The following is an 8,125-nucleotide window of genomic DNA, read 5'->3' as shown; positions in this document are numbered from 1 at the left end:
CCCCGCGTGGGCCCCTGCTCCTGTGTGCTGCGCCTGCTAGCGCCAACCAGGACGCTCCAGAGCCTTCCCCGGATATTTGCCTGGGATCCCCCGCTTGCCCAACCGACAACTGCGATGCTCCCATCCCTGTGGCCCCCGAGGTGGCACCGCCCCCACACGCCCAGTCCCCTGTTGCTGGTGCTCCTGCACCATCACTGGATCCCGTTGGCGCTCCGATCCCGACGCCCCCTGTGGCCCCGCTCGCTGAGCGTGCCATCGTCCCCGTGCCTTGTGGGGCCACCCCTCCCTCACCCAATCGCGCCCGCCCCCTGGTGCCCCACGATGCGGCCGCGACCCCTCAGCTGCCCTGGCGGGTTTCTTGTCCCTGGTCCAGGCGCACATCGCTCCTCTCCTGCCCGCCCCCACCCCACGCCGCAGGAACGTGGTGCCACCTAACTTCACTCGTAGGCGCAACCACCGGCTCGCGCGTTCTGATCAAGGCCTCGACTCCAATTCCAAAGCACGACGTGTCCTCCTCCGCCGCCTCGGCCTTCTTAACGACGACGAACCACTCTCCGCGGAGATTCTGGCCAAATACTCCAGGCTCTTTGAGGAGCCGCTAGCGGCCCAGACCGTGCAGGTGCTCGCCGATTTCTATGGATGGGACGTGCCATCTAGCTTCTCCCTCGGGTCCGCGGCACCGGCCGCCTCGCCTAGCCGGCTCATCGCCGCCTAGCCTTCTCTCGCCGCTTGTTCTGTGTTTTGTTTGTTCTTCATGGATAGTAGCCTCCGTATTATTTTCTGGAACACGCGCGGCATCAACTGCCCGGCGAAGCGTTGCGCCGTCCGTTCGGTCATTTGTACCGCTCGCCCTCTGTGGTATGTTTGCAAGAAACTAAGCTTGCTGATGTTTCCCCCTACCTGGTTGCCGACTCCCTTGGGCACGAATTCACCAGCTTCTACTACCTTCTCGCCGACGGCACGCGTGGTGGCATCATCCTCGCTTGGCGCCCTTCCGAGATTTCCCTTACCAACCCCTTCGTCGGGACCCATTTTGTCGCGGCCTGCGCCACCACTCCAGGCTCCGACTCCCACTGGTGGATCACGGGCGTCTACGACCCCCAGGACGAGGCGGGCAAAGCCTCCCTCCTCGCTGACCTCTCTGACTTCCGCGCCACACGGATTGGCCCCTGAATCATCGGCGGCGATTTTAACATGATTGCGTCTGCGGCCGACAAAAACAACGACACGCTCAACCAGCGCTCCATGCGACAGTTTCGCCGCTTGATGGCCGACACTGAGATCCGCGACCTATACCTCCACGGCAGGCGCTACACCTAGTCTAGCGAGCGCGACCCCCCCACGCTCGTGCGCATCGACCGCGTCCTCTGCTCCTCGAGTTGGGAGGTGGCCCACCCCCACTGTCTCCTTCGCTGCCTGTCATCCGCAGCCTCGGATCATGCGCCGTTGCTCGTCGACTGTTCCTCTCCCCTCCCTGGCCACAAGCGTTTCCACTTCGAAAGGTTTTGGCCCAAGCTCGAGGGCTTCCACCAGACGGTGGCCGCCGCCTGGCAGGAGCCGGCGCATGATACGGACCCGTTTCGCCGCATTTTCGCCAGCCTCAAGTGCACTGCGCGTCGCCTTCAGAGCTGGAGTGCTCGGAAGATTGGCCAAGTCGCGCTTCAGCTTTCCATCTCCCGCAAGCTCATCGCTCGCCCTGATGCAGCTCAAGACTCCCGCCCCCTCTCGCCGGCGGAATCCTGGCTTCGCCACCAGCTGAAGAGAACTTATCTGGGGCTTGCCTCCTTGGATCGCTCCATTGCTCGCCAACGGGTCCGCCTTTCCTGGCTGCGCGCCGGAGACACCGACATCGCCTTCCTTCGCCTGCGCGCCGCCCACCGCAACCGGCGGAACCGCATCCATGAGCTCCGCGTGGGCAACGATACTGTTTCCGACCCTGCGGCCATGGCCGGGGCCGCTTTCTCTCACTTCTCTGGCCTGCTCGGCACGACCGACCACCGTGAGAACACCATCGCCCTTGATGCGATTGATAACAGACTCTTCGACCTCTCCGCGCTCGACCAGCCCTTCTCGGCCGACGAGATCTGGTCTGCCGTCCACCAGCTCCCCCGTGGCAAAGCGCCCGGGCCCGACGGCTTCACAGTGGAGTTCCTCATCGCCGCGTGGGACACCATCCGCGACGACTTTGTCGAGGCCTTTGGCAAGCTCTACAACCTTAACGGTCGTGGTTTCCACAAGCTGAACGAGGCCCTGCTCACCCTCCTTCCCAAGCACCCGAAAGCCTCGTCCCTCGCCGATTACAGGCCGATCAGCCTCATCCACCTATTCGCCAAGCTGTTTGCCAAGGTCCTCTCCCTCTGGCTCGCGCCGCGTCTCGGCGAGCTTATCTCCTCCAATCAGAGCGCCTTCATTGCTGGCCGTAGCATCCACGACAACTTCATGCTTGTCCAACAGACTGCCAGGCAGCTCCACACTCTTTGCTTACCGCGCGTTCTTCTCAAGCTGGACATCGCGCGCGCTTTCGACTCAGTTTCCTGGCCCTTCCTCCTCGAGGTCCTGCAGCACCTGGGGTTCGGGCCTCGATGGCGCAACTGGATCTCCATCCTCCTCTCCACGGCTAGAACCAAGGTGCTCATCAACGGGCTCCTAGGACCACCGATCCATCATTGCAAGGGGCTTCGCCAGGGCGACCCCGTGTCCCCCATGCTCTTCGTGATCGTCATCGACGTCCTCAACCGTCTCTTCCAGTGTGCCACCTCTCTGGGCCTCCTGCAACGGCTCACTGATCGTCACATGGCCTCCAGCCTCTCCCTCTACGCGGACGACGTCGTGCTCTTCTGCCATCCCGACGCGCGCGACCTCTCCGCGGTGCGCCACTTTCTCGGGCTATTCGGCACCGCCTCGGGCCTCCGCACCAACCTCGACAAATGCACGGCCTTGCCCATCCAATGCCCCCCTGAGGTCCGGGACTCCATCTCCAACCACTTCCCGTGCCCGATCGACGAGTTCCCCGCCAAGTACCTCGGCCTCCCGCTCTCCATTCGCAAGATCATCGCCTCCTCCCTCCAACCCTTCGTCGAGAGGCTGGAGAAGAAGCTTTCCCCATGGTGGGCGTCTATGCTGTCCCGCGGTGAGCGGTTGGCCCTCATCCGACATGTGTTTTGTGCGGTGCCCACCCACATTCTGATCGCCATGTCATTGCACTCTTCCATCCTCCATCAGGTGAATCGCCTCGTCCGTGCTTTCCTCTGGCAAGGATGCAAGACCACCAATGGAGGGCACTGCCACGTCAGCTGGGCCAAGGTCTGCCGCCCCCTAGCCTACGGCGGCCTTGGCATCCCCGATCTGCAGCGTTCTGCCCACGCCTTGCAAGCCTGCTGGCTCTGGCTGCGCAAGACGGACCCCTCCCGCCCCTGGCAGCACCTACACATCCCATGCAACCCGGCTGTTCAGGCCATCTTTCGCGCCTCCACATCTTGGCAGATTGGCGACGACAATTCCTGCCTTTTCTGGGATGACCACTGGATCGACGGGCTCTCCGTCGCCGAGCTGGCCCCGCTCCTCCACGCCCTCGTCCCCCGCCGTATCCGCAAGGCTCGCACCGTTGCCGCGGGCTTTCCCTCCCGTGCCTGGATCCAGGACGTGCGCGGCCACCTTTCCCCCGAGGCTTTGGTGCAATATGTCCTCCTCTGGGCGCGGCTCCAGCAGGTCACTCTCTCTGACGAGTCAGACGTCCTCACCTGGCGCTGGACCACGAACGGCGTGTACTCCGCCAAGTCCTGTTACAAAGCGCTCTTCGCCGGCTCCACGATCGAGCCTTCCTGGCGCCTCACCTGGAAGTCTTGGGCACCCCTCCGCATCAAGGTCTTCCTTTGGCTCGCCTTTCAGGGGCGCTGCTGGACCGCCGATCGCCTCGCTCGGCGTGGCCTCACGCACGCCCCGCTCTGCCTTCTTTGCGACCAGGAGCCAGAGACCATGACACACTTACTCGTGGGTTGCGTCTTTTCCAGACAAACCTGGCACGAGGTTCTCTCCTGGCTGCGAATCACCGACATGCCGCTCCCTTGCCCCGGGACGTGCTTCCGCGACTGGTTCTCCCAGTCCGTGCAGGACGCCCCCACCGCCCTTCGCCGCGGCCTCGCCTCGCTCATCATCCTTACTGCATGGCGCATCTGGAAGACACGGAATGCATGCGTCTTCGATGGAGCCTCTCCCTCCATTCCGCTCATAGTCAATGACATCAAGGAGGACGCCCGCAGCTGGGCCACCGCCGGAGCCAAGGGGCTCAGCAATCTGCTCCCACCTACGTAGTTCCCCTCTAGGGGGCGCGCATCCCCCCTTCTCTATGTATGCGCCGATGTAGCCCTCGCTCACGCCTTTGGTGTACGTGCTTGCGATGCTACCCCTGTATATGCTACCGTTCTTTCCCCCTATCTATGCAATGATACGCAAGGCTTTTGCGTATTCGCGAAAAAAAAACATTATACCGAGATTTTCTCGCTGGGCCTTCACACGATTTCCCCAAGTTGGCATCCGTCATGTACGAACTAGGGACCATAACATAACATACAACATTAAATAGCCGGATCGGACCACTACCCAAGTGGCCTTTGAATGGGATAGAAATGAAGTAATACTACAAACATCGAGCTCATGCAGAAAAAAAGGTACTAAGTTATGGAGGACGTGTATGGCAAAACGAAGTTGCGCATAGCCTCCAAAAATTATGGTGTGTTCTAAAACAATTTGAAAAGCTATGGAGTTGTATTTTTTTTAAGCTACGGATAAAATACTTTTGCAAGAATTGTCGTTTGTTTCAATGTTGCCCTACCAGTCAGAAATTCGGAGGGGCACACAGGTGTTGGAGCACGCACCTGTCCACCCATACTCGGCCGCCCGATTGCCTCACGATACGCATAGTAGTTGGATCTCGCATGAGAGTATAATAAATTTTAAGTTTTAACCTTTGAAACTTTTTCATCTGAAACTTACGGTTTTCGCGTTCGTCATATCAAGTAGTTGGAACTTTAAGTGATTTTTTCGTCGGTTGCGGGGTACTAAAGTTATGATTTTATTGGCCGCTCGTACTAAGTTTGAAAAGTTAAAACTTAACAAAAACATTAAAACTCGTCAAAACGAATTCAAAATTGATCTTATTTAAAAGGCCTAATCACTAGAAACACAAATATGGAAACAAAACTTAACTTAAATTTTTCGTCCAAAAGATATGAAATATTAAAGTCGGAAGCTAAAATGAAAATACACACGAGAGACTCGATGTCCCGAATAGACACGAGAGATTCGATGCCCCGAGGACATGTGTGCTATAAATCATCTCTCCCCTACAGATCCATGAATCGTCGGTTGCGATCTCCTACTTACACATGCGGAGTGGAGAGGCGTAAGAACAAGCGCGCGCCTAGGGACCAACCCTAAATGCGCTGCCACTGCATTATGTTGTGCGAGTGTTCGCGGATTGACCGCCGATGGCCATACGCCCATACCGTGTCGAGCTCTCAGAGCATCCACGTTCCTGCTATTCGTTTGTCTCTGTGTACACCATCATGCGACCATGCGAGCCCACGTTCTTTGACGTGTTCTTCAACCGGACCCACGTCTCGACGAAACACAATACACAACTATTTCCGCGGAAAGACGCGCGCGGTTTTCTGTCCGACACACGATCGACTGTGTCACGTGTGTTATGGGCATCTCCCAGTGGCCAAATTCACGAAACTAGACATACGCCTGGTAGCGAGGTCAGCGGTGCTATGTTCAATTTTATCTTTATTTTTGTGTTGCCATTTTATTCAATGTTTAACGCCTCTTCAGAGACGATCTCCGAGCTAACACACTCGGGAGACACATGGAGCCAAGTTTGACATAAAGATTTCAAGCAGCCCTACTTAGCTAGGACGTGTGCGACATTATTTGCAGAGCGTCGCACCAAAGCAACCCTAAAGTCTGGAAATGATCCAAGTAACACTTTTATCTCCTCCACCAGTTGCCCGTTGGCCGAGAAGTCCTTCTCTTCATTTATGAGATTTCTCGCCACCACTTGTGAGTCTATCTCGAGAATGGTCCTCTGAACATTTAGTTCATTCGCTAGCGGCAGTGCCCTCCGGCATGCCATCAGTCCCGCCACCTCTGCATCGTGGGTAGAAGGGAAAAAATGGCAACATCCCACCAAGAATTCGCCATGGTTGTCCCTGAGGATAGCTCCTCCTCCCCCTGTGCCGTTCACCTTTGATAAAGCGCCGTCCGCGTCTGCTTTGACCCACCCTCCTCTGGCTTCTTCCAGCTGTCGCGTTCGATCGTCTCCCTGTGACGAGCAACCACCTCGTGGGTAGCCTTCCACTTACAAATTTTATCTTTATTTACTTTTGTCACATTGAAATATGAATATGTATTTTTCTATATATGTGAATTTTGAGTTTGCTAATCACATGTACCATTTTGGCAGAATATGCACGGAATAAAATATGTGACAATTTGTAAAGCGTATGCAGTTTTTTAAAAGCGGATTTCCTATCAAATAAGCGGTTAATATTTTTAAAGTCATGAAGTTTTTAAATAGGTGATTAATACTTTTCTCAAATATGCGATGAATAGTTTTAAAATACTCATTGAATATGTTTCAAATATATGACCAAAATTTTCTAATACATTATTATTATTTTCTCAAATATAAAATAAACATTTTTCAATATGCGACGGACAATTAAGTCGGCTTGATATTTTCTCAAATATGCTATGGATATTTGTGGAATATGCGATGACCATTTTTCCAATAGGCAATGCACTTTTTAAAATTACATTATTGATGTTTTTCCATATAGGAAATGCCTTTTGAATTATATAGTGATTTTTCAAATATGCGACGGACATTTATATATATGTGATTATGTTTATAAATATGTGATAAATATTTTCAAATACGCGATGAGCATTATTAATAACCTGATTTATTTTTTTAAATATGGGATGAATATTTTAAAATATGTGATTATGTTTTTATTATGTTATTAATATTTTCAAATATGCGATGACCATTTTTAAATTCGCAACAAACATTTGAAATTACTCCATGAACATTTCTCTAAAATATGCGGTGAACATTTTTCCATGTACATACATGAGTATGTTTTTATTTTTCAAAATTTTATTTTCAATAAATACTTTTAACTTGTTAATAAAAACTATTTGGTTGCTCAAACCTAAAAATTCTGTTATGTTTCGTGTAACTCAGAACTTCATGTTGTTTAAAGATGTCACAGCATATAATTTTTATTTCTTTGGCTGCCCATAATATTTTCGCGATGTTCGCACACAAACACGTCACCATTTACCCTCGCCGTTGAGCGCAGAACACAATACAATGTCGTCAGAGGAGTGTAACACTCCAATAATCATGCTACAGTAATTCCAGCCTAATGATCCCATGTCACTATGTTTGCTAAGCCAAGTTGTCACCCGATGAAAATAAAAGTCAAACTCAAAATCAAATAGCAAGTCGGATTAATATTTCTTCAAGCAGTAAAACTAAAATGTTCGGATTTTTCTATAACTCCCCTGATCACTTGTCATGTTGGAACCAACATCATTTGACTCACCAATTAATTCCTAGGAGAATATAAAGTGGCCCAACAACAACCAAAATAGCCATTTCAAAATAAACAAACGTTTATGTATTTCCAAGACACTTGAAACTTTGTGGGCTTCTTCAATGTGTAGCCTAGTATTTATGTGTCAAGTTTTGTAAGCAACAAAATTATTTTGATATAGAAATAAAATACAAAACGGAGAGGAAATTGCAGACGGAAAAAGAAAAAGGAAAAAAAATACTAAAGCACTACTATGCACTTCGGCCTGTTAGAACGGTACAAGGCCAAGCCCACCATAGGCCCAATCCTCTGTATAGAGGAGGAGGCAGGAGCTCACCGTGGCGCGCATCCGCGGCCACCATGGCTCGATGCTCGCCACCGATGGATAAGAAGACCCCGGCCCCGTAGGTCCTAACCCTCATTTATCCCCTCGCTCGTCCTCTCCCTCTCGGTTTCGCTCGCTCCCGAGCCGTCATCGCCTGATACCTCTGTCACATCCCTAGTCTGGTATGACCTAGACT

Source organism: Triticum dicoccoides, chromosome 4B, assembly GCF_002162155.2.
Source record: "Triticum dicoccoides isolate Atlit2015 ecotype Zavitan chromosome 4B, WEW_v2.0, whole genome shotgun sequence".
Classification (NCBI taxonomy): domain Eukaryota; kingdom Viridiplantae; phylum Streptophyta; class Magnoliopsida; order Poales; family Poaceae; genus Triticum; species Triticum dicoccoides.
This window is presented reverse-complemented; position numbering follows the sequence as displayed.